The following is a 26,789-nucleotide window of genomic DNA, read 5'->3' on the forward strand; positions in this document are numbered from 1 at the left end:
GAATGTAAATTGGTGCAGCTATCATGGAAAATAGTATGGAGGTTGCCCAAAATATTAGAACTACCATATGATCTAGCAATTCCATTTTTGGGTATTTATTCAAGGAAAACAAAAACACTAATTTGAAAAGAAACATGCATGACTATGTTCATTGCACCATTATTTATAATAGCCAATATATGGAAGCCATCTAAGGGTCTATCGATGGATGAATAGATAAAGATGTGGGGTGTATATATATATATAATGGAATACTATTCAGCCGAATAAAGATGAAATCACACAGAGAAAACAAATATCCTATGATTTCACTTATACGTGCAATCTAAAAAACAAAAGAAATGAAGAAACAAAACTCATAGAGAGAACAGATTGGTGGTTGCCAGATGGGAAGGGGGTTGGGGGGTAAGTGAAATGGGTGAAGGGAGTCAGGAGGTACAAACATCTCGTTATAAATAAGTCAGTCATGGGGATGTAATGTTCAGCATATATAGTCAATAAAATTGTATTGAGTATGTGAAAATTGTTAGGAGAATAAATCTTAAAAGTTCTCATCACAAGAAAGAAAAATTTGTAACTTCACGTGGTGACATTAGTAACCAGACATTATGATCATTCTGCACTGTATACAAATATTGAATCATTATGTTGTACACTTGAAACTAATACAATGTTATATGTCAATTATACCTCAATAAGAAAAAAGGTTAAGGGAACTTCAAAAAATTGAAAGAGGATTCTAAATTCAATTTTCTTTGAAATTTCTGGACATTTATCTACCACTTTAAAGAAAAGAAAGTAAATCATAGTTGATATTTTATGAATATTGGTAACAAAAGCACAGCAGACAAACAAACCAAAAAAACCAAAACTGAACTCTACTCAGTGGACCCACTTACCAACAAAGGCCTTGAGCCTATATAAAGATTAATAAATAAATAAACATTTGTTTTTAGTTTAACGCAAAATATTTGAGTTAGTTTGTACCATTTTTTATGATTATATTTAATTAACCTTTTAATTTAGTCAATGAACTATTTTTGGAGAACTATCAAGGATTTCATACCATTACATTGTATTTGACCTTAGAGAAGGCATGTTTTGCTATTTTTTTGTTATTTTGCTATTTTCCTTTTTTATTTTCTTTTCTGGATATCAATCTCCTATCAAAATGGAGAAACTCAGAAAGTGGAATAATGGAACGAAAAATGACTTGATCAAGCATGAGGTTTGGTATTTTGGTGTATGTTGCTAATTTTCAAGGCATATGTTGCTCATTTTAGAAAGAATTGGATGAGTGAGTAGAACAAACAAAATAAAAGCTAGATTTCAATTTCTTGTCTTTACTTTGAAATTATAAATCTTTATCATGATAGATATATCTCATGTAAATAAAAAAAATCTATATGCAGTAAAACAAAGTGTGTTGATATTTAAATACTTGTGTGTGTTCATAAAATTAATTCATTCAGAGTAACAATTAACTGAACATATTTAAAGCCCTAAAGACAAAAGCAAAGAAAAACAAAGTGGAGCAGTTCTTTAAGGGCTTGAAAATAGAGTGAGATGGGAGCATATCTCATTTGCTAATACACAAATGTCTAGAATTTATGTTAATAGAAGTTTTTAAATAAAACTTTTTATTTTAGAATATTTTTATGCTTTAAAAAAATTGGGAAGGTACTACAAAGAGTTCTCATATACCTAACAAACTGTTTATTATTAATTTTTTACATTAGTATGGCATGGTTGTCACAATTAATGGGGCAATATTGATCCATTATTGTTAAATAAAGTCCATACTTAAATCGGATTTCCTTAGTTTTTTCCTAATGTCCCTTTTCTGTACCAGGATCCCATCCAGGATACCACATTTTATGTAGTCATTATATCTCCTTAGGTCATGACAATTTCTCAGATTCTTCTTATTTTTGATGAGTTTGACAGTTTTGAGGAGTATTGGTCAGGTGTTCTTTTGTTTTATTTTGGTGGTGTGTGTTTGTTTTTGGTGAGGAAGATTAGCCCTGAGCTAACAACTGTGCCAGTCTTCCTCTATTTTGTAGGATGTGGGATGCCTCCACAGCATGGCTGATGAGTGGAGTAGGTCCATACCTGGGATCTGAACCCTGGAACCAGGGCCACCAAAGTGGAGCACATAGAACTTGAACCACTCAGCCATGGGGCCAACCTCGGTCAAGTATGTTTTAGAATACCTCTCAATTGGGATTTGTCTGATATTTTTTCTCATGATTAGATTGGGGTTATCAGTTTTTGTGAGGAAGACCACAGAGGTAAGTACCACTCTCATCACATCACATTGAGGGTATTTACTATCAACATGACTTTTCACTGTCGATGTTGACCTGCAACACTTGTAGGTTTGTCTGGTTGCTTCACCGTAAAATTGCTCTTTTCTCCCCTATCACATGCTGTACTCTTTGGAAGTTACTATGTGCAGCCCAGCTTAAAAAGAGTAGTTATTCTCTCCTTCCCTCAGGGCAGAGTATCTTCATAAATTACTGGGAATTCTTCTGCACAAGAGATTTGTCTTTTCTATCTTTATTTATTTAATCATTTATTTACGTCAGTATGGATATTTTAGACATTACAATCTAATACTACTTTATTAATTTTGTTGCTCAAATTGGTCCAGCTTTGGACATTAGTCTCTTTCAGTCGGCTCTTGTATCCTTTTGAGATATCCCTATCACTGTGTTTGGACTCTCCACTCTTCTTTTCTAGCACTGCCTTACGTTCTGCTAGTACAAGATGCTCTAGACTCATCTTCTATATTTCTTGCCCCAGTTCTAAAATCAATCATTTCTCCAAAGAACTCTCATTTTTTTTATTGGAGAACAGTATTAGAAACCAAGATCTCGGGTCTAGTCATGCTCATTGCTCCTGGGGTATCATTGCTTCTAGGCCGTCCCAGCTGACAGAGCAAGGAAATATGTATATATAGTAAAATTTGTATAGACACATATCTATAAATATTTGCATATGTATCCATTGGTATCCATATTAAGGTAAACATAAGTTCATACTGATGTCTTCACCTCTAACCCATTATCACATGGATCATTCCACCCTTCTCCCCTTGCTTATCTGTAACTTCCCACTCCAACAGTGAGAAACTGCCATCTATTTACTTAATCAATTCCAGTATACATGTATAGTGGTTTCAGAATTGTTAACTTGTATCATCATGAAAAATAACTTTATCAATTAGAGTATAGTACATATGTACACTTTCTTTTGCCTGTAGTCTTATAGTCTCCATTCATCTCCAAAGTCAGCACCTTTCCCATATCCCTTTCAGCGAGGTTGTTGCAGAAATTTCTATTACAGTTAGATTATTTTTTTACAGTCTGCATTCCATTCTGGGATTCCCTAACCTCCTAAATGACTTTTTAAAATTTGCATACATTAAAATTCATTCAGTGCTGTAAAGTTCTATGGGTCTTGACAAATGAGTGGTGTCATGTGTCCACCATTATAGTATCACACACAATAGCTTTATTGCCCAAAATTTTCCCATTTTGACTTCATAACTCCTCCCAAAAAACTCCTGGTAACCATTGGTCTGTTTATAATTTTGCCTTTTCCAATATGTCATATAATACACAGTATATTGTCACTTCAGAGTGGTTTCTTTTGCTTAGTACTATGTATTTAAGGTGCATCCACACCTCTGTGTGGATTTTACACATACATTTTTACATAACTAGCATAAATATGTTTTTTCCATCTTTTGTTGCTAGTTAAAAATCTATTTTAGAGACAATTCCATGTCACTATACACAGACCACTTCATTTTTAAACTATGATATAGTATGTATACATATATATACCAGAGAACGGATAATCTACTTTATTTAAACATTCCACTATTGATGGATATTAGTTGTTTCTAATTTTTTGCTATTACTCTTAGGTCTTTAATGGATTGCTGCATAGCTTTGAATTTGTATATTTGTTCAATTATTCTATAGATATCATGAAGCGTTGATTAATTGGAGGTATCACATGTCGTTAAATTTTCTTTTTGAAATAATTTTGGATTTACAGAGGGTTGCAATGATAATACAGAGTTCCTGTATAACTCTTCCCCTAGCTTCCTTAATGTTAACATCTTCCATTAACCATAGTTGTATAACTAATATCTGACATATAATACATTTTGCCTTCCAAAGAAGCTGCACCAATATATACGACTTCCAATAATATATAAAGAAAACTCTTTTCTACACATTTTTTCTTTCTTTTTTTTTTGGTGAGGAAGATCAGCCCTGAGCTAACATCCATACCAATCCTCCTCTTTTTGTTGAGGAAGACTGACGCTGGGCTAACATCTTGCCCATCTTCCTCTACTTTATATGGGACACTGCTGCAGCATGGCTCTACAAGTGGTGCATCTGTGCGCGCCCGGGATCCGAACCCCCGGCCGCCGCAGCGGAGCGCGCGCACTTAACCACTACGCCACAGGGCTGGCCCCTCTACACACTTTTTAATAGTGGATGTAACCCTTAAATTTTGTCAATCTGATGTGTACATATATTTTGTTACCTAAATAGCATTTTCCTGATTTTAGTGAAGATGAATATCTTTTCATATGATTGTTGTCAATTTTTACAATGCTCTGATGATTCTTCTGTACATTGTCTTTGACCATTTGTGTGATATATTTCTCATTAGGTTCTCTCAGCCTCACTTGCATCCGATATGCTCAACCATCAACCACCTCAGCAACAAACAAATCTATGCAGCTCTCCCTGGCTCTGCTGCCTGAGGCACACCCGTCACTCACCCAGAGTTTCTGGTTCCTTCCATCTTTTTTGGACTTGGATGAGGCACTATAGCACAGAGATTGGGATTGAATTCCCAAGCAGGCCAAGACATGCAATCTAGAAGGGCAAGGAGTTAGCTCCCCATTGGAGGATCCTTGACAAATGGGAGAGAAGACACAGGATGGAGCAGGCAGATACATTCCCTTTCCATTCCTTGGTCAGATGGGCATGGCTTTTAAATTGCCTTTCCTTCATTTTCTTCTCTTCTCTGGCCTCATTTCTTATTTCCCTCAATTTTTCTGCCCTGAGATTGTATCTTACAATAAAGTATTGCACCTAAGCCTGCCCTAGGCTCTGTTTTCTAGCAGAGCCTGGGTTAAAGACACCATTTTCTTCTTGGGCAGTGTTTTTCTTTATCAACCTGAAAAATATCATCATGTATTATGGCAATTAATTCCTCTCTGTTATAAATGTGCTAAATATTTTTGCAGCGTTTACTTGTCTAGTTTACTATATAGTACCTCTCGTTGCATAAAAGACATAAATTTTAAATATTTTATTGTCATGCTTGCTCTTATGACTTCTGGAGATTCCTATGTTGCTTGGGAAGGCTCTTTCTATCCAAGATTATTTAAAAATTCCTGCTAAAGTATAATATCTTTAACTTTTCTCCTTAATTCATTTGAAATGTATTTTTATGATGCTGGAAGGCAGAAATTGATTTAGAATTCAAAAGTGAGCTTCTAATTTACTTTATTCCCAATCCTTTTTGCCCAGCTCCAGCAAGTCCCTAGAACACATGTGGGAAAAATTGTGAAAGAATCTACACTCAAATAATCAAAAAAGCAAAAACTACTTTTTCTTTAGTTTCAACATGACAGACCTAAGAACATAACTCAGGCATGCACAAGACCAAAACTTTCTATAGGACAAACAATTTCACTTGAACTTCGATTTCAGGGAATTCATATTCCTCTTACTTTCTAATAATAATATGAAGTAATATCTTGCTAAGTTACATTTACACGGAACCATCAGAATATAATTTTTGCTTTTTTTTGTTTGTCCATTTGTTTGTTTTGGTCAGGTTAAATTCAGGACTGTTTATAACCCACCTACCATTTTTGTGCCAACTAGAAAAAAAAAGCTGTCCCCTCTGAATGGATGCAGCTCTGTAGGTAGCTCCCAGAAGAGCAGAACTTAATTGGATTTCTGCTCATACCAACCTCCTCAGCCAGATGCACTAGTGTGGTGAACCCGCTCAGACCTATGCTGGGGATCCGCTTAAGGCACACCTGTCTGTACCCTCTGCCTCAAATAAGTGTGGCAGGACTGATTCACTCTGAGGGAAAGTAGAAGATAATTTGAACATATTAGAAAAACAAAGGAGGTGGAAGAAAGGCACATCATAAAAATTGTGAAATCTTTCTTCTAAGATCCTCAACTCCCTTGAGACTTCTCAAAAGGCAGAGGGCTCCCCTGAGGTAGACTTATCTCCTTGCTGTTTTGTGCTTAAGATTAAATGCAGCAACCCTGCCCGCATTTCAAGTCACGTGAGCATTCTTATTCCCTGTGGTCCTTTTTTATTCTCCACAGTAGAATGGTACATAACATTATGTTTTTGTTAAATCTTTATTTTTTCTTTGAATATTCAATGTCTTTTAAATCAATGCATTTATTTTTTTAAGAACAAAACTGAGTATCTCACCATATACTGGCAAAATATCACTTCTATGCACTTATATAATTTATTTTTCCCACTTTATATTCCATTTCTAATTCCATTATTATCTTCTCTCATTCAATCTCTGTGATCTTATTTAAAGATATGTATTCCTGTAAAATATATGTTGCTGTTTTTATGCTATAAATCTTATATTTTTCTTACTTTTATATTCAATGTGATGTTTTTGAGCTCAATTAATGTGAGTATATGTAAATCTAGTTCATGACTTTTAACTGATCCAGAGACAAATATATATACATGTTTTTATATATAAATATATATTTATGTATAAAATATTTATATATAATTTATATAACACTTTTATTTATCTATTCTTCCAGTATTGGATTTCCTGTTTCTACCCTGTGGACTTTGTAATTCCCTGTGGTTTTCATCTCCTTATAGTACTTCCTCTCCTGGGATGGCCTTTCTTAGCATGGTTAGTTTTCTCACTCTAGAGATATCACTTTCCAAACTGAGAAATCACATCCACACAGATATCCCTTGGGGTATGCATGCATGAGAAAGACAGAAAGCACACACAATCCATAACACACCTTTTCCACCAAAGATCTCTGTCCTTAGGAGCCATTTTTTAATCCACTTTTAAAATTTTGATAATGGCAAATTCTATCTTCAATATAGACTCTCATCTTTCACCCCAATATTGTCCATTTCTAGTACTTTCGATAATACTGCCAGAATAACCCCTATGCCACTGAATCAGCTTCATTTATCATATTACGTTTTTCTTTAAGAGACTGGTTACCTTTTTGTTTTGTGTCCATAGCCCTTCCTGATATTCCATTGCTGCATTTCAGCAGTTTGCTACTGCAAATAATTAGTAACACTGATTTTTCTTGCCTTTGCTAATGACAGTCATCCAGTCTGAAAAAAATCAATCATGTTTTCTTTATTGTGCTTAAGATCAGGCAGTGGGCGTCATTACTGGCTGCAATCCCATATCTACCCACTCTGGGTATCTACCTTTGAAAGCAGGTACACTGCAATTGTATTACCTCAGCAGCTGCTACATTTGGGGGAATATGAGGCACTCTGCTTCTCCAAACTTGACAATTGTGTGATGAAAATGAAATCATGGACTCGGATCACTGAAAAGAATGTGTTCTAATATAAAATGCATTTAAAATTTTAAAAGCCCCTGCACGTCTAACTTCAGAATCTACAAGGAAATATTCTCCCTTTAAAGAGAGATGAAGATGTAAAATCCTACCTCTTCAGTTTCTCACTTAAGCATCAGAATAGTAGAACAGAAGATAAGGCATATACAGAATCAACAAGTAATTTAGCTCCTTTACCAGTTTCCATGGCAACCTTACTGTATAAAACTAAGAAGAAAATAAATTTAAAATATTCGGGCTTTGCCATGGCCTTGGTCATTGACACTTTCAGCATTACTTTCTTCAACACAATGTGTAAATACGTATACTAGGCAGAATTTTGACACTATGTATAAAGAGTTTTATAAATTTTAATGCAGGACAGTCAGTGTATAGTAAATGGGGCAAAAAAAAATTCCTTTTTAAAAGTCAACTTAAAAAATTATGAACTCTTGCCTATTGACAATGACTGAAATGAACCAGTTTGTAAATGATCAATTTTAAAGGGATTTACACAGGCTGGGTCTGTCCCTTCTGCTTCTCAGAAAATATGTCTTTCATGCTATTCCCCTGGAATTTCTTTGCTGACTCTGAGTCACTGAAGATGAATGACTTGTGCAGGTTGTCCCAATAGAGTCGATAGCAGCCTTAAAAGCCTTCAGAATGGATCCTCTGGGACTCTGATCCTTGAAAATAAAGATGCACTTTGAATTGTGGAGTCCTTGTGGTTCTGAAAGAGTGAAGGTAATGCTATGACATTTGGCACTTGATTCTCAGACTTCAGAGCTCTAATGTGCACACACAAACACATACATCTGATTCCTCTGTCACAGCAGTGCCTATAGTTCTACAGCACAATGCTGTCTCGGGTCAGTTTCTTCACATGATGTTTTCCCGCTATGTGCATTTGAGCACATGGTATTCTTAAACGGTTTCTGGCATCTTAGTCCAGACCTTGGATAACATTTGAAATCCTTAAATGGGCATTTTCTTTATGAAATTATATGATTTATTTTTTTTGTTTTCTCTTTTCCCTCATGTTCTTATTACTCATTATAGATTTTCTTTTATCTTCCTTTTTGAATTTCTTTTCATATTTATGATCATTCTAAATAAAACTTGGTTGAACACATATTTATTGCCAAGCTCTAGGGAAGGAGTTATGGATAAGATAGGATCCCTGCCACTAATAGATTTATGTGCAGGGTTCCAGAGAAAAACACAGTTTACACCAGAGATGTCAAGAAAGTCTTCTAGGAACTGTTACTTTTGAGTTAAAAGTTTTCTGGGTAAGGAGGAATTATCTACTTAAAGAATTGAGAAGAAAATATTTTTGGCAGAAATCTCAGGTGTGAGAGAACGGAGGTGTGAAAGAGATTGGCAGATGAAAGCAACCGGAAAGATTATTAATTAAATATGACATAAGCATGAGACCAGAGAGAAATGAAGCTGAAAAACTGGTAGGTAATGAAAGCTATGGGACACTGTTGTAAAATCTTATGCAAATATTTTGTGATTATCTTTGCATGTGACAAAGTTTGTTCCTATTAGGAGGGTGTAATAGAGAGTAAGGAAGGACAGAGTAAGAGACTTGGAGGCCATTTGTGTCAATTTTAATAATTTATATAAGAATTGATAAGGACCTCAATATACCTAGTAGATGTGGGAATGAGAACAGGATATCCCCAAGGTGTATTAATTAGATTTTCCATAAGATATTTGTAACTTTTTATTTTGAAATAATTTTAGACTTCCAGCAGAGTTGTAACAATAGTACATGAATACCTTTCACTCAACTTTCTCCCAAGGTCAACATTTTATGTAACGTCATACATAATTGATTACATAATATTAAAAAATTAACATCGACATAACATTCTGAACCAAACTATCAACTTTGAGTTTTTTCAATTTTCCCACTAGTAGCCTTTTTCTCTTCCAGGATCCAATCCAGGATACCTATTCTATTTAGTTGTCATATCTCCTTAGTCGCTTTCAGTCTGTATATTCATGTTATGGGTGTCCAATAAGAAGGAGAGAGAGAAAAAATGGGCAGAGAATTTATTTGAAAAAATAATAGCTGAAAACTTCTCTAACCTGGGGAAGGAAACAGACACCCAGGTACAGGAAGCATAGAGTGTACCAAACAAAATAAACCCAAAGAGGCCAACAACAAGACACATTATAATTAAAATGTCAAGAATTAAAAATACAGAGAGAATCTCAAAAGCTGCAAGAGAAAAGCAACAAGTTACATACAAAAGAAGCCCCATAAGGCTATCAGCTGACTTTTCGACAGAAACGTTACAGGCTAGAAGGGAGTGGCATGAAATATTCAAAGCGCTGAAAGGAAAAAACCTACAGCCTACTCTACCCAACAGGTTATCATTCAAAATGGAAGGAGAGGTAGAGTTCTCCAGACAAGTAAAAACTAAACAAGTTCATCACCACTAAACTGGACTTACAAGAAATATTAAAAGGACTTCTTGAGTGGAAAAGAAAAGGCCACAAATAGAAATAAAATTATCAAAGAAAAAATATCACTGGTAAAGGCAAATATATAGTAAAAGTAGGTGATCAACTACCTAAAAAGCTGTCAAGGTCAAAAGACAAAAGAATTAAAATGATTTGTATCTACAATAAAAGGTTGGAGGATACACAAAATTAAAAGAGGTAAAATATGATGTCAAAAACATAAAATGTGAGGGGGAGTAAAAAGGTAGAACTTCTAGGATGAGGTCAAAGTTAAGAGATCATCAACTTAACATAGATTGCTATATACGTAGATTATTATATATGAACCTCATGTTAACCCTAAACCAAAAACCTATAATATATACAAAAAAAAAGAAAGAAAGAAAAAGGAACCCCAACATAACACTAAAAAAGTCATCAAATAACAAGGGAAGAGAGCAAGAGAAGAAGAAAGGAACAGAGAAGAACTAGAAATACATCTTGAAAAAAAGTAACAAATGGCAATAAGTATATTATCCATAGTTACTTTAAATGTAAATGGACTAAATGCTCCACCCAAAAGATATAGGGTTGCAGGATTGACTAAAAAAAAACAAGCCCCATATATATGCTGCATACAAAGGACACACTTCAGACCTAAAGACACTCACAGACTGAAAGTGGAAAGAATGGAAAAAGATATTACACGAAAATGGAAACAAAAAGAACACTGTGGCAGCAATACTTACATCAGACAAAATAGACTTTAAAATAAAAACTGTAACAAGAGACAAAGAAGGGCATTACATGATGATAAAGGGAACAATCCAACGAGAGGACATAACACTTGTAAATATCTATGCACTCAACATAGGAGCACCTAAATATATAGAGCAAATGTTAACAGACATAAAAGGAGAAATTGACAATAACACAATAATAGTAGAGGACTTTAACGCTTCACTTACATCACTGGATAGATCATCCAGACAGAAGATCAACAAGGAAACATTGGCCTTACATGACACATTAGACCAGATGGACTTAATAGATATATACAGAACATGCCATCCCCAAACTTCAGAATACACACTCTTTTTGAATGCATATGAAACATTCTCCAGGATAGATCACATATTAGGCCACAGAACAGGTCTCAATAAATTTAAAAAGATTGAAATAATATCAAGCATCTCTTCTGAACACAATGGTATGAAACTAGAAATCAACTACAAGAAGAAAACTGGAAAAGTCAAAAATATGTGGAGAGTAAACAAAATGCTACTGAACAACTATTGGGTCAACAAAGAAATCAAAGGAGAAATAACAAAAAACCTAGAGACAAATGAAAATGAAAATACGACATGTCAAAATCTATGGGATACAGCAAAAGTGGTACTAGGAGAGAAGTTTATAGCAATAGTGGCCTACCTCAACAAACAAGAAAAATCTCAAAAAAAAAACTAACATTATACCCAGAGGAACAAGAAGAACAAAAGAACCCCAAAATCAGTAGAAAGGAGGAAATAATAAAAATCAGAGTGGATGTAAATGAAATAGAAACTAAAAAGACAACAGAAAAGATTAATGAAACTAAGACCTGGTTCTTTGAAAAGATAAACAAAATTGACAAACCTTTAACTAGACTCAGTAAGAAAAAAGAAAGAAGGTTCAAATAAATAAAATCAGAAACAGAAGGAGAAATTGTAATGGACACCATAGAAATACAAAGGGTTATAAGAAAATATGATGAAAAGCTATACTTCAACAAATTGGATAACCTGAAAGAAATGGATAAATTCCTAGAAGTATACAGCTTTTCAAAACTGAATCAAGAAGAAATAATCTAAATAGACCAATCACTAGGAAGGAGATAGAAACAGTAATAAAAACCTCCCCCAAAACCAAAATCCAGGACCAGATGGCTTCCGCAGTGAATTCTACCAAATATTCAAAGAATTAATACCTATCCCTCTCAAACTCTTCCCAAAAATTGAAGAAAAGAGTACACATCTTAATTCATTTTACAAGGCCAACATTACCCTGATACCAAAACTGTGAGTCCTAGTTGTGTCTAAGATATCCAAATACAGTATATAAAGTCAGAAGACTAAAGGGATTAATAATAGAACCCTATCGAAATAAATATGTATGCTCTGTGAAGAAAATTCCCTGACTCTAGTATGGGGATAAATAATTGCGTCTCCTGAAATATGCAATGAAGGTTTATGGCATAATCCATACAAAAGTTGGATTCCAGAAGCACCCAATATATATCTTCTAATATATAGATTTAATAAGCTACACTTGGATTCATCATCCATGAATATGGCTTTGTGTATAAACTGTGTTTTCTAATATATTTAAATATTTAGAGGTTACATTAGTTTGTATTGCTGCTATAACAAATTACCACAGACAGTAGCTTAAAACAACACAAATTTACTATATCTTACAGTTCTGGGGGTCAAAAGTCTAAAACAGGTTGGCAGAGTACATTATTTCTGGAAGCTCTAGGGGATATTCTGTTCTCTTGCCTTTTCCAGCTTCTAGAATCTGCCCACATTTCTTGACTTGTGGCTCCACACCACTCCAACCTTTGCTTCCATTGTCACATCTCTTTCTCTGATTATAGTACTCCTACCACCCTCTTGTAAAGACCCTTATGATTACATTAGTCCCATTTATATAATTCAGAATAATCTCCTCCCATTTGTAAGACCCTTATCTTATTCATATCTGCAAAATTGCTTTTGCTATGTAAGATTACATATTCAAAGTTTTCTGGGATGAGGATGTGGACAGCTTTGTGTGAGCAGGGGCATTATTCTACCTACCACAGAGGCATTGGAATTTGTAATGTACATTAGTTAATGTCAGCTTCTATAACAATAAAGTTATAGCAAAGTCTCAATGGCTTCACACAACAGAAGTGTATTTCTTGTTTACATGAAGTACAAAACAGATGTTTCTGATTGGCAGGAAACTAGCAAGCAGTGATTCAGTGATGCATATTCCTTCTACATCATGGCTCCATCCTCTTCAGAAGGACATTTCCAAGTTCACAAGAAGAGAAGAACAATGTAGGGAACACCAACACTCTGGAAAAGTTTTAGTGGGCCAGGCAGTAATCCAGTGCCTATCACTTCTGCCCATATTCCAAAGACCAAAACTCAGTCCCATGTCTACACTTGACTGTAAGGCTAGAGAATTTAGACTCGCTATGTATCCAGCAGGAAGAATCATTGAGTTTGGTGAATAGATATCTGGTCTCCACCAGTCAACAGGTTTACAAATAAAAGAAAAGAACATTTTAGCATCTTTTAAATGAATGCTAGTTTAATCATCTAGTAAAAATATTAATAGAAAATAAAATGGACTAATTCTAAATTGCAGTTATGAGATGAAGCATTTAGCTCAAGGATAAAAGAAATATCTCTAACATCACCATAGGATATATGGCATTTTTCTATTTACTATTAAGTCCCAACTGGTATAAGCCTACCCAGCAATTCAAACAGACCTTGATAACTAAAATATTCATCTCTTTTGGGGGGAGAAAATGGAGATTTTATAGAATCTCTGAGTCTACAGAAATAATATTTTCAAAAATATTTTATTACTATTTACATGTAGGATGACAATTGATGCGCTTGTTTAATGCAAAGAACCAGCTACATATTTAACACAACTACACATTTGGTGAGGAGAATTTTGTATTAGAATTATTCTTTGTCTCAAGAGAAATCATTTGTTTCCATTTGTAGTCACCAAATAGACTAAAATTAACATTCAATTTTAACATTCATTATTATGATGTTAAAATTAACATTCTAAGCTGGGAAATTTTCCTGTCACCCTGGAAATCCATGATGATTAGGTCTCCTAACTCATATTCTACTAATCTAAGACTATTTCTCTATTTACATCATTTCTGCACCAGAGATGGATCAAAGAGACGTTCTATGACTCATAAAATAATGGTCATCCTATACGTAATAGTTGTGTGGGTCCTTTGTAAATCATTTCCAGGAGAGAAAGCACTTGACTTCCTTCAACAGCAGTGTCTCCATTTTTCAGAACCATAGGACTGAGCCTAAATAACTATCATGACATATTGTTTTTGCTGTCAGTCTTGTATATATGGTCTTGGAATCTTCAAGATTTGCAGAGCTTTAAATGCAAGAGAAGAACATTTTGTAATCAGGCAGAATTAGGATACTGTAGTCATATATTTAAAAATGTATGTGACAAATGTCTGTGACACCATCCCTTCCCCTGCTAATACAGTAACATCTGACAGTTTATTAAAAAGAAAACCAAGAAATCAACCCCAGTAGCATGGAGTGGATTAATTTGATATTTAAATGCATTATGGAATGATATTAATCCAATTATATGGAACAAAGTTTAAAAGAGAAAAATGACTGCCAGGATTGCTACAATGTGTGGAAGACAAGAGAAAGTAGTCTTTAAAGAATATTTCTCTTTGCAGTGTATAGTTAGTCAAAAGAAAGGAAAAACCTAAACCTGAAATGATCATATGGAAGCATGAGGTTTCCACTTTCCTCTGGTTTTGTGAAAGAATCTTGAAGAACTGTTGTGAAAATTATGACAATTTAGTCATGTTTTCTTATTTCAAGCATTGCTGCATGCTTTTCCTTCTTCCTCTTACATTTTCTCCTTCTCACATGTCATTTGTATGCATAATTCTCCTGATATAGCATTTGTTGTTTTCATTATACATAGTGCTGCAATAGTAAATATTTTCTCTCCTAATGTGTCACTGTGTGTCATTTTAAAATGACTATAATCACAAAACACAAAATTTACTGGGCATTATATTTTATTTTAAAATTGTGAAATGTTCCATGATATGTGTCAAATTTATACTATAATAAAAACAAAATGAGACAAAAAGGCAATTCTGGCACTGCATTTTGAAACTGGGTTTAGAGTCTCTCATCAGCAGCTATAAGTATTCTGGCAGTCCCTTGAGCCTTGCATTTCACTATGAGGTAAGGAATGGAGACGGAGCATCCCTTTCAAATTGTGGGTGAAATTTTAGAAATTTTTAGAAAGAGTGCAATTCAACTGGGAGAAATAACACAGATGCATTGTTTTATTTATTGATTGATACATACACAAGCTAAGACATTTTAGGTAAAGAAACAGGTTTTCACCAACAAATTGCAGCTTCAATAAACTCACAATTTAGCACTCCACACTGTGTGGAAATGAGGGAATCAATTTAGATAAATTTCTACATACGGTCAAAATCTATTTTCTGATGCTCTTTACTGTTCTTCAATTGCACTGTTAGCAACACCCTAAGATGGAAAATTCTGAAATGGGTGTCAGGTAGTTGATACTAAATGGAAAGAGTATTTCTGGGCTATAAGGACTCTAAATTAGAAGATGCAGGTTATATGATGTGATGTGGGGTGAACTCCAATAATGATAGGTAATACTCATGAAGCTCTGTGCAAGAATTTGTTTGGCTGATATGCCTGCTCTGGCATTAAAATATGAATGCCACTTGTCAGGTGTACACATAGTTCAGCAAAGCATCCTTAATATATGGTGTAAATCCACCTGGGTGGAAAAAATGGTTCTGCCACTTACAGTGTGACCTCAGGCAAATTGCTTAACCTCTCTTGTCTCTCTAATAATTCATATAAAGTCCCTACTACCATCCCTAGCATATAGTAGTTATTCAGGAAACATGTATTATTATTATGCCTGTACTTCTCTGTTGGATGTTACTACGCTTGTCCACTTACTATCAAAATTGGTGGAGGGAGTAAGTACCATGGGGCACCCACATGTAAAACTTGGTTGACAAACATGTTCCACACAAGCCCCATTGTGTAATAGCAGCCCTACATTCTCCTGATGGTCAGGATCAATAATATTTACTAGGACAATGATTTCTCTTCTTGCCTGCTGGCCCCTTGACACAAGAACCCCCAAGTGAGCAAACATCAGACATACCTTATAATGTAATCACACTCTTGCCGTAACCCCTGGCAGAACTACCCCCACTCTGGGAATCAGGTCTCTAACCCCGCAGAGTTCAGAACTGTGGAAATGGGAAGTGCAAATTCTCCAAGTGAGTCACTAGGAGTGATAGCAAGTGGACCTCTTGAAGTTTTACGCTTTGGTTCCTAGATTTATGTATTCTCCTTATGGGGGGCATAATGCCATACAAAGGATTTAAAGTAAGTTATGCACCACGGAGGATGGCACTCCATCCTTGGGAAGTATTACTTCTGAGCTGGCACTACAGATGTGCCTTCAGCAGGGCATTCATTTACCATATCAGACCACAATCATCGTGCCTACTCTAGTACCTCCTTTGCTGTAAACTGGTCTGACACGATGTGAAATGGAATTCTATGCCAGTAGATCAAAAAAATCAGTAAGTTCTCAGATACTGGTGCCAGTCAAGGCCCTGAAGGAAGGAAAAAAAGCCCATACCCAGAATATATATCTATTCTCTTAGAATTAGTCAATGGTCCTTCAAAATAGAAGGGGTAAATATTGTCTACTTGCCCCAAGTGGCTGGTTCGTTTCCTTGAGAAATGGTGCCACATTGGAGACTCAGCAACGGCCTCTGTTATTGACAGGTTGAACATTTAGTGCTGGCAGTAGACACATCAGTTGCTGTCCTTGCATAGCCTCCGTCTCTGCCACAATGGCCAATTAGTTCATGTGCCCGTCATGTCAACACTTGGGCGTCTGATGACGAAGACTGCTGAGGGCAACTGGTGGAGTCATTGTGTATACTTGGTTGTTGAATATCTCTATTAATAGGGGATGCCATATGCTGATCTTTATCATGTAATATGAAGATCTTTATACTTTGTACCCACTACCAAAGATACGTCCACATCTTTCTCTTCCAGACCTTGATCAATCAGAGTTTCTCCTTCCAGGCCTCTGACCACCAGCAAAGTGGTTTTTCCATTGCCCATGTGTCTCTATATATTCCAACCTCAGGCCCTTCTCTTACCACATGAAATGAATGACCAAATGCATTGCATGAAGCTCTTCTCATTAGGAGGATTTTCCTGTTTCACTGTCTTTCAAAGCCACCCTTGAGTTGAGCTAGACTGCATCTGTCATCATTTTCAGCTTGAACTCAAATAGAGAGCCACATTATAGGTCATAGCAAGGGTGGTAGCTAAGAGAAGCACTGGTGCAACAGTTGTGATGACAAAGCAGTTGGGGCTACCTAACCATATATACTATTTTTGTTCTTTTGGCTTGTCCATGCTCAATACTGGGTATAGAACTTCCATTTTATAGTGGACTGTTTCTGGACCCACCCAACCTTATGACTAGGTGGATTAGAGCGAGTCCATTTCATAATGGGCAAGTTGGCAGCATGGTCACTTAGCCCAGAATTACACCAAGATAGCATGACTTTCCTTCAAAATCTCAGGTTCTGGGGCCTGCCCAGTGGTGTAGTGGTTAACTTTGCGCATTCTGCTACCAAGGCCGGGGTTCGCAGGTTTGGATCCCGGGCACGGACGTACGCACTGCTCATTAGGTCATGCTGTGGCAGCATCCCACATACAAAACAGAGGAAGATGGGCACAGATGTTAGCTCAGGGCTAATGATCCTCAGCAAAAAGAGGAATATTGGCAACAGATGTTAGCTCAGGGCCAGTCTTCCTCACCAAAAATAAAAACGGAGGTTCTACAGTGCATCTCCCCATGGGAGCTTGTCAAGATCTCACAAAGTATTTTTTTGCCACCATTGATAGTCTATAACTGCCATAGTGCTCTTTTGTGGCTCTAAGCCCCACTCAATGCTGGAAGGCTTTTACATCATGCAGTATATGGTTTGGAGCAGTTTTCCCAGTTATAGAATATGCTGCCTCAAAACCCCAAAGAGGCCTTCTCAGTATTGTGCTTCCTTCTTCATGGTGGGAACTTCTAGATGAAAAATATGTCTTTTACTACAGATGGAGTATCCTGACAGGCCACCATCTACACTCCTAAATATTTTACAGATGCAGCAAGCCCCAGAAACTTCATAGACTTTATCTCCCAGTGCTAGGCACACATATATGTTACCAAGTCGTCCAATGTGTTAGTCATCTATAGAGTGTAGCATAGAGTGTGAGCAATGTGTTTTTGCTCCTCTGGACTAATTAGCATGATGTGATGATATGTGATATGCTGCAGGATGTTGAGAAAGTCAGATCAATTCACACTACATTATATTACAGAGTAGGGGAGTTAAGAAAGTCTTAGGAAAAAACTATAAATATATCTGTAGTGAGTTCCATGTGAACCTGTACTGTTTCTGGTCTTCTTTTCTGTAAGGAGGGGAAATTAACACATTTGTCAAATCAGTGGCAACATATCATGTACCAGAGGGTGTGTTAATCTGCTGGCATTGCAGCTGCAATCAAGGCTACAAGTTAGTTGAGTTTGAGTTAGTCTATTGTCATTCTCTGGTATCTATCACTTTTCTGGAGGGGCAGACTGACTAATTTAATGGGAAAGTGATAGGGGACCAGCACCCATGCATCCTTTAAAAATTTTAAAGTGGCACTAACTTCCAAACTTGTCAGCATGTGGCGTTCTTTTTGTTTTACTATCTCGGCTGAGGGAGGGGGCAGTTTCAGAGTCTTCCACTTGGTTTTTCTCATTATGATTGTTCTTAACCCACATGCGAAGAACCTAATGTGGGGTTTTACTAAATACCATTCATATCTATTCCAATTATACATTCAGGGACCAAGGAAGTAACCATCAAGGTCATGATTATTGGATAAACTCCTTCATTTAACCTTTACCTAGACACTTTATTTCAGTCGACATCACCGCCATGTATACTAACCATGGTGTTACAGGATCCTTTCCCCTCAAGACCCAGCCTATCCAACAGTCGATGGCTTCTAAAATGACTCAGGCCTAGAAACTACAAAAGATTGTGACTTTTTATTGAATCAAGTTCCATTAACCTCTTGATTGCTCATCCTTGGTTTCTTTCGAGGGTTCAAATTGAGCAGTACACTTTTTGGCTGCTCATCTATCTTTGCTGTTGTTTTGACTAATATTCTATTAAGTTGGTGATGCAATGCATCTTCTTGACTTCTGTGTGGAGGCTTTATATATAGCACCTTATTAAGTTTTTTCTACCTCTTTGAACAAAATATATATATATATTTAACTCATTTTTCTTTTCTACTGGGACTCGACTGGAAGCTGCATGGCCAGGATGTTGACAAAACTTCTCTTTCATCTTACAGAAACTGTGGATAAAAAGACTGACTTCCAGCTGCTATGTTCTCAACAACCTGGTCTCATGATTAAAACCAACCACATACTATTGTTTTTCTTAGTCTATAATGACAGTCAATTTTTACTACATTCTACAGTCTTCTGTGATCTATGGACATATTAGTTTGTTGTCTATATATCCTGGAGACAATGTTTTTCGTGTTTCCATTATCTTGGAGGGAAAGGAACTTCTGGGCATTTAAGCTACAATTGTATAAAGATAGCCCCACTTTGCCTCTGCAGTATATCAAAATTCTTTGAAGAGAATACTCTTACAAATCTTTTCAATCACCATCTATCTTGTTATCCTTATAGTGTGCTTTATAAATTCATTAATTTACTTGGCATCCTTATAAGCAGTTATAATGTCTCCCAGAGAATTCCATGATCTAGAAATGGACCATATTCCTCAACTATGCTCAATCACAACTGTTAGCCTACAAAAATTCATGAAGTCTTCTATAAGTCCTCTGCAAATTCTTCTTATAATTAAGTATAAATAGATGCATACACACCCACCCCCATTGTATACTCACACAGATACACATATGTAATATTCCACATATATTTATGTTATATATATATATATTTTTTTTCTATTAGAAATTTTAATCCTGTGTTACAATATCTAAAACACTAGAAGCTTGATCTGGATTTTAATAAGACAATTAGATTAGCCCTATTAGTAATCTTAATCACAATGTATTTGATCCTAAAAAGAAATTTATAAGTTATTTTAACCTCAGTGTTTATCATTGCAAGATATTAAGAAAGTAGAGACAAAACCATATAACCAATCAACACAGACTTTTTGTTTGACCTAATTCTTCATGGGTACTTAAGGGGAAAATGAATAAAAGCATTTTGTTACATAAACTGGAATAACTTAAATTAGAAACTCCTCAAATACGTTTCAACACAGATGATAAGGCAGTTACCAATATTGTCCCACTAATTTACCCAGGATTTTCATTTACTTACAAATGCCTTTAATAAAGGCAAGTAAAATTAAATTGGTAGTAATAATTTTCTCTAGACCTCATATATTATCGCTGCATACTTCCTTTAAGAACTTGAATAATTGCCCATCCTTCCTTTAAACTTCAATTCTTCCTCTGTACTGGTTTCTCCACTTCTTCCTGGAACCTTAGTAAGTTTTTTCTACCTCTTTGAACAACTATAAAATTCTTTGCCTTTTTTTCACAACAAACCTTCTAGAAATAATTAATTATATGCAAATTTTACTTCCTTCCATTTATTCACTGCTCAATGCCTTCAAATGTGGTTCTCATACCAGTAAAGAAACTGAAGCTTCATTCTGACCTCTCTGCTGTCTGCCCATCTATATGTCACAGGAGGGCATCAAATTTATTAGAACTCACAACGTACCTTCCCAACAAACAAACCCAGCAGCTACTCCTTTCCGTTTTTTTCACTGTTTACTTTTAAATAATGGTAGCATTAACATTTATTCTCTCAGATATTTAGGTTCAACTATTAAATACACCATTGATTTATCCTTCTACTCCTTCCACGCCCATGATCAGTAGCATGATTCTTCCTTATTATAGATAATTTCAATACTCCTGTGTATTAGTTCCCTGTTGCTTCTGTGACAAGTTACCACAAAACTGCACACATTTCTTACCTTACAGTTTGGAGGGCAGAAGTATGAAATGGATCTCATTGAGCTAAAAATCAAGATGTTGGCAGGACCACATACCTTTTTGGAGGCTCTAATGGAGACTCAGTTTTGTTTTTTCCAGCTTCTAGAAGCTGCCCACGTTACTTGGCTCAGGCATACATTTGATCTTCAAAGCCAACATTGCCTGGTAGGACCTTTCTCATATCGCATCCTTCTGCTTCTAACTCTTCTGCTTCCTCTCCCACATTTAAAGGACTCTGGGATTATATTGAGCCCACCTGGAAAATCTAGGATACTCTTTCTATTTTAAAGTCAGTTGATTAGCAATCCTAATTCCATCCTCTACTTTTAATTCCCTTTGTCATGTAAGGTAACATATCCACAGGTTCTGGGGATTAGAATGTGGGGGTCCTATTATTCTACCTACCACATCCTGCAATAAATATTGGCATACATACATTTTTTATGCAATGGGGAAGGTACTGTCTTGATGTAATTTATATTTACAGTAGAACTACCTAAAGTATATAGACATCTTTTAATAAGTATTGCCAAAACATTCTTCAATATGTCTTGATGTATACTTAAATAGAGTCTGAAAACAACTGTTCTCTAAACATTTGCTGTAGAGGATGTATTGGTGTTCTGCCCAGATTACCTTTACTGGTTATGTATTCCAATCTGGGGGAGCCTATAACCAGTAACTGACAAAAGGTCTCAAGGTAGGACTAACTCTCTGTTGCAATAGTGCTCTCAGCTGCTCAGAGATCTGGGCTGGGGCTAAATCTTCCCCTAATGGCACCCTCTCTTCACTTTCTTCTCCAGCCCTATCCTTCCTTAACTCCTTATTTTCTGAGAGCCCTCACTCAAGAAATCACTAGCAGAGAAATCCCAGAATCTCAAGTTCTGCTTTCAGAGAAGCCAGCCTAAGACTTTTACTAATGCTTATAATTATCAAGCTTTTAATTGCAGAAATGATTGGTGAAATGCTCATTTATGGTTGAGACTCTTTAAATGCTGCTGGCCATCTGTGTTTCTCCATCAGCAAATTGCTTCTTTAACTCATTTGATCAATTGATTCATCCAGGTTTCCCTTTTTAGTTAGTTAGATATTTATGTTAAAGATACTATATATTTGTTAGTAATATGAGTTTCAAAAATATTACCCTCCCCACTTGTCTTTTCACATCATTTATGAATGATTATTTGTGTGATTTTTTTGGTGATTGTCTTTGGCAAAAATAGTTAAAAATAAAAATAAGATCGCATTATATTATTGTAGGTAATAAAAATCACATTGTCTTAGTGGTATGTATTTTGGTGAATTTGTTTATTGGTTCTAATAGTATTTTTCTGGATTCTTAAGGATACACAATGTCATGTCATCTGTGAATAGAGATAATTTTACTTCTACCTTTACAATCTGAATGCTCTTATTTTATTTTCTTGCCTAATTGGCCTAGTTAGAACTTTCTGTACAATGAGTATAAGTGGCAAGAGTGGACATCCTTAACTTGTTTCTGATCTTAGAGTGAAAGCACTCAGTGTTTCTAAACTAAATATGATATTAGCTATAGGTTTTTTGTTTATGCCCTTTATCAAGTTGAGAAAATTCCCTTCTATTTATTGTTTTGCTTTGTTTTTACCATGAAGGGGTGTCAGATTTTGTCAAATGTTTTTTCTGTGCCTACTGAGATGATCATATGGTTTTATCTTTTATTCTATAGATATGATGTATTACATGAATTTATTTTGAATGTTAGTTAACTTTCCAATCCTGGGATATATTACACTTGGTTGTGGTATAGTATATTTTTTGTATGTTGCTGGGTTTGATTTCACAGTATTTTGTTGATGATTTTTGCATCTATATTCACAAGAAATATTGATCAGTAGTTTTATTTTCTTGTGATGTCTTTGTCTGGTTTTGGTGTCAATGTAATACTGTCCTCATGGGATTAGTTAGGAAGTATTCTCTCCTCTTTCATTTTTGGAAGACTTTGTGAAGAATTGGTATGAATTATTTTTTAAATGTTTGCTAGGATACACCAGTAGAGATTTCTGAGCATTAGTTTGTGAAAAATGTTTTTAAAATTACTAATTTGATCTCTTTACTTGTTGTTGGTCTATCGAGATTTTCTATTTCTTCCTGAGTCAGTTTTGGCAGTTGGTATCTTTCTAAGAATTTGTCTTTCAACATTTTTACTATGATGTGTCTGTGTGTGAATATCTTTGTGTTTATATTACTTGGAGTTTGTTGAACTTTTAGATGTGTAGATTACTATTTTTCATCAAATTTGTGACATTTTCAAGCATTATTTCTTTAAAAATTTTTTTTGCTCCTTTCTCTCTCCTCCTTCTGTTGCTTGCATTACATGTATTTTGATTTTCTTAATGTTTCCCACACTTCCATGAGGATCTGTTCATTTTTCTTCATTTTTTTTCCCACCTTCTTTGGATTGTATAATCTCTATTGATCTGTCTTCACATTTGCTGACTTTTTTCTCTGTCAGTTCATATCTACTCTGAGGCCCTCTGGTGAATTTTTCATTGAGTTATCGTACTTTCAACTTGAGTTTTCATTTCGTTATTTTTTAAACTGTGTATCTCTTTAATGATATTATCTATTTAATGGTTGATTATCACCACACCTTCATTTACTTCTTTAAGCATAAGGTGTTTTAGTTTTTTGAAAATATTTATAATGGCTGCTTTGAAGACTTTTTTTTGTTAAAGCTGATATCTGAGCCCTCTCACATGCAGTTTTTTGTTTTATGCTGTTTTTTTCTCTGTGTGGGTCACACTTTCCTGTTTCCTTTCATGTCTAGTAATTTCATATTAAAACTGGACATTTTAGATAATATATATTAGCAGTTCTGGATACTAAATCCCCATACCCTCCAGGAGCTTATTGCTTTCTTTTCTATTTAGTGACTTGGTTGGACAATTTTAGCGAAGTCTATTTCATCCACAATATGAATCCTGCCTTTTTCAAGTAAATACTATAGCCTTTGACTGGGAGTTGGGGGATAAGGAGCCCCATTTTCTTGGCCACATCCACTTAGAGTGGAGCATCCATCAGGCAGCGCTGGTAGGGTCTTAGAGGGAGGCAGTGGGTTGTGGTTAACAACCAAAGACTATTGATGATCTTACGGAGATTTAGTAGACTTTCTTGAATAAATGTTACTTCATTGCCTGTATGCTTTTAGGGCAATTTCCAGGGACATTAAATACATGTTTGTTTTTTAAAATAATTTTCACCAATTATAGTCGCTTCCCTGATAAGCAAGTCCATGAAACTTTTCACACATCATTTCAGAAATGAATCTATCCACAATTAGTCTTGCCTACTTTGCTTCCCTAATGTCGACATTATCCCCCTCAATATGCCTTGAAATTATGTATTATTCTACCATTAATCTGGAAAAATATCTATTCTTCATGCATCACTTATCACTACCAAGGAAGTAACTTGCCTTAAAATGATATCAATCAAGATTCTACTTTGACCATTTACAAGTTGAAATTTAATCATTTTGAAATGAGTCTTTTGCAATTATCCTGTTAAACTCTCACTGTGCTTTCCAGATTTTCTTAGTTTTAAACAGTTCCATTTTCCTGAACCAGCACTTCTCATCCAAGGGTAATTTTGCCCCTCTAGAGACATTGTCAATAACTGCAAACATTGTTGATTTTCATGAGGGGGTCAGGGTAAGAATGTGCTTCTGGCATCTAGTGGGTAGAGGCAGAGGTGCTAGTAAACACCTTAGAATGAACAAGACAGCATCCTAAAACAAAGAATTACATGGACAAATGCCAATAGCACCAAGTTTGAAAAACCCTGCCCTAATCCATTTGCATGGCCTCTGAATGATATTATTTCAGCCATATCACACTACCATAGTATATATCTCATGCTCCTTATACCCTTTATTAAATAGACTGTGTCTAACTTTTAATCCAATAGAATTAACATAAAAAATCAATATCAGTTCTCTCCTATAAGCAAAAAGAAATACAAAACAACTTCAAATAGCATATAGAAAATTTAGTGTAAACATTTTATCATATCTTTCACTGAAAAAATGATAAAATTAAACATTTCACATATATAATGAAACAAAAACTCAGAATCTTAAGACACTGCTAAAGAAAAGATAAATTATTCATTCCAAATAACAATAAGAATCTTTCCTTTTAAGCAACCTAAAAAGGATTTACCTCAAACATACAGTAAGCAAAAAACCAAAAGAGGGAGAAGAAAATAGAATCAATGAAAGCAAAAATCCAATGAAAGGTAAGGTAGAGTACCATCAGAAACAATATCTCAAGCTCATCTCAAGAAAAAGAGAAATAGGACTAGAAAAGGAATGGAACACTATTAGACTAACAAAAAAGTCTACAGCAGAACATACATATAGCACTTTTCTCAATTCCTTTTTGGTATTCAGCCTGATATAGTTGCAAATAATAATAAAAATATTCCAGAAACTGGAAAAATATGGTTCACGCCACTCAGTCAGTAAGCCCATATGGAATGGAGGCCTTATAAAAAACTCTTAAGTTGTTTTCATGGAAATCTCTTCTTTAGCACTATTTGTTTCTTATATTAGACTATGGGGAGAATCACTGTTAAATGACTTGGGAGTTTTTGTATAGATATATGAAATTATCCCTGGTAAACGTTGAAAGTTAAGCTTATTTTAAAGTTAGAAGTGATTAAACAATTTATTGGGGCAGAAATATCATTTTAGTCTCTTGGTTTCATAATCATCAGTGTGTGTACGCACACATATATAATTACGGATGCACGCACGCAGTCACTTCCTAATATAGACGCCAAATAGTTATATTTGAGATGTAAGAATGGCTTAAATAATAAAATCTTTAAACCCCTTACATTAACAGGTACCACAGTAAAATAATCTAAAGCCTGAAACTATTACTGGATTAAAATATCCTTTAACTGATGAAAGAACAGAGATCCTTTATTTCTCCTATTAATTACCTAACTAAAAATTCGACAAAATCTACGCCTTTTTACATAGTTTTCTAGAAAAAAATGATAAACCGCCTTACTCTCCTTTAAGACTTGAACGGGTGAAATGTTGATCTCATACACCCATTTCAAGGAGATAAAAATGATACATACACATCAGCTGGAACCTGTTCAAATCGAATCTATTCTTCTGTAATGAGTGATTTAAGAAACCAAGGCTTGCTGACTGGGACCTTTGAGAACACTCGGTTTTTCAAGCTGAAATTTACTTAATATTGGCTAGTAAGAAGTTCAAAGCAAGCAACACTGTTTTTATGATTTCACACTATTGAGAGGACCAAAAAATTATTATTAAATTGTGCATACTAATGAGAAATCCAAATGTAAACTAAATCATCTCACCTTAATTGCAGAATTACTCTTCCCTGGATCTAGAGAATCATTGAAGAGATTGTGTTATCATCATAACAAGTTTATTGATTCACCTCATTTATGTACATGTTGGTTTTTGCTACTGCTTTTTTCATAGTAAGTTAGCCTTATTTTTTTTGCTTACCTCTCTGAAATTGATTACTCTGTTTTCAGAAATCAGCAGTGTGAGAGAACTTTTGGTTCTCTTGCATTGTGGACATCTACTTTAGCTTGCTATGTAAAAGTTAAGTAGGATTCTGAAATAAAATCACTTTGCATAAAGAGTTCCAATGCTTAAATTGTCAGTTCACGTTTGATGTCACTGTTCTCCAAAACGTCAAGGCTT

The sequence above is a fragment of the Diceros bicornis genome, chromosome 8, assembly GCF_020826845.1.
Source record: "Diceros bicornis minor isolate mBicDic1 chromosome 8, mDicBic1.mat.cur, whole genome shotgun sequence".
Lineage (NCBI taxonomy): Eukaryota > Metazoa > Chordata > Mammalia > Perissodactyla > Rhinocerotidae > Diceros > Diceros bicornis.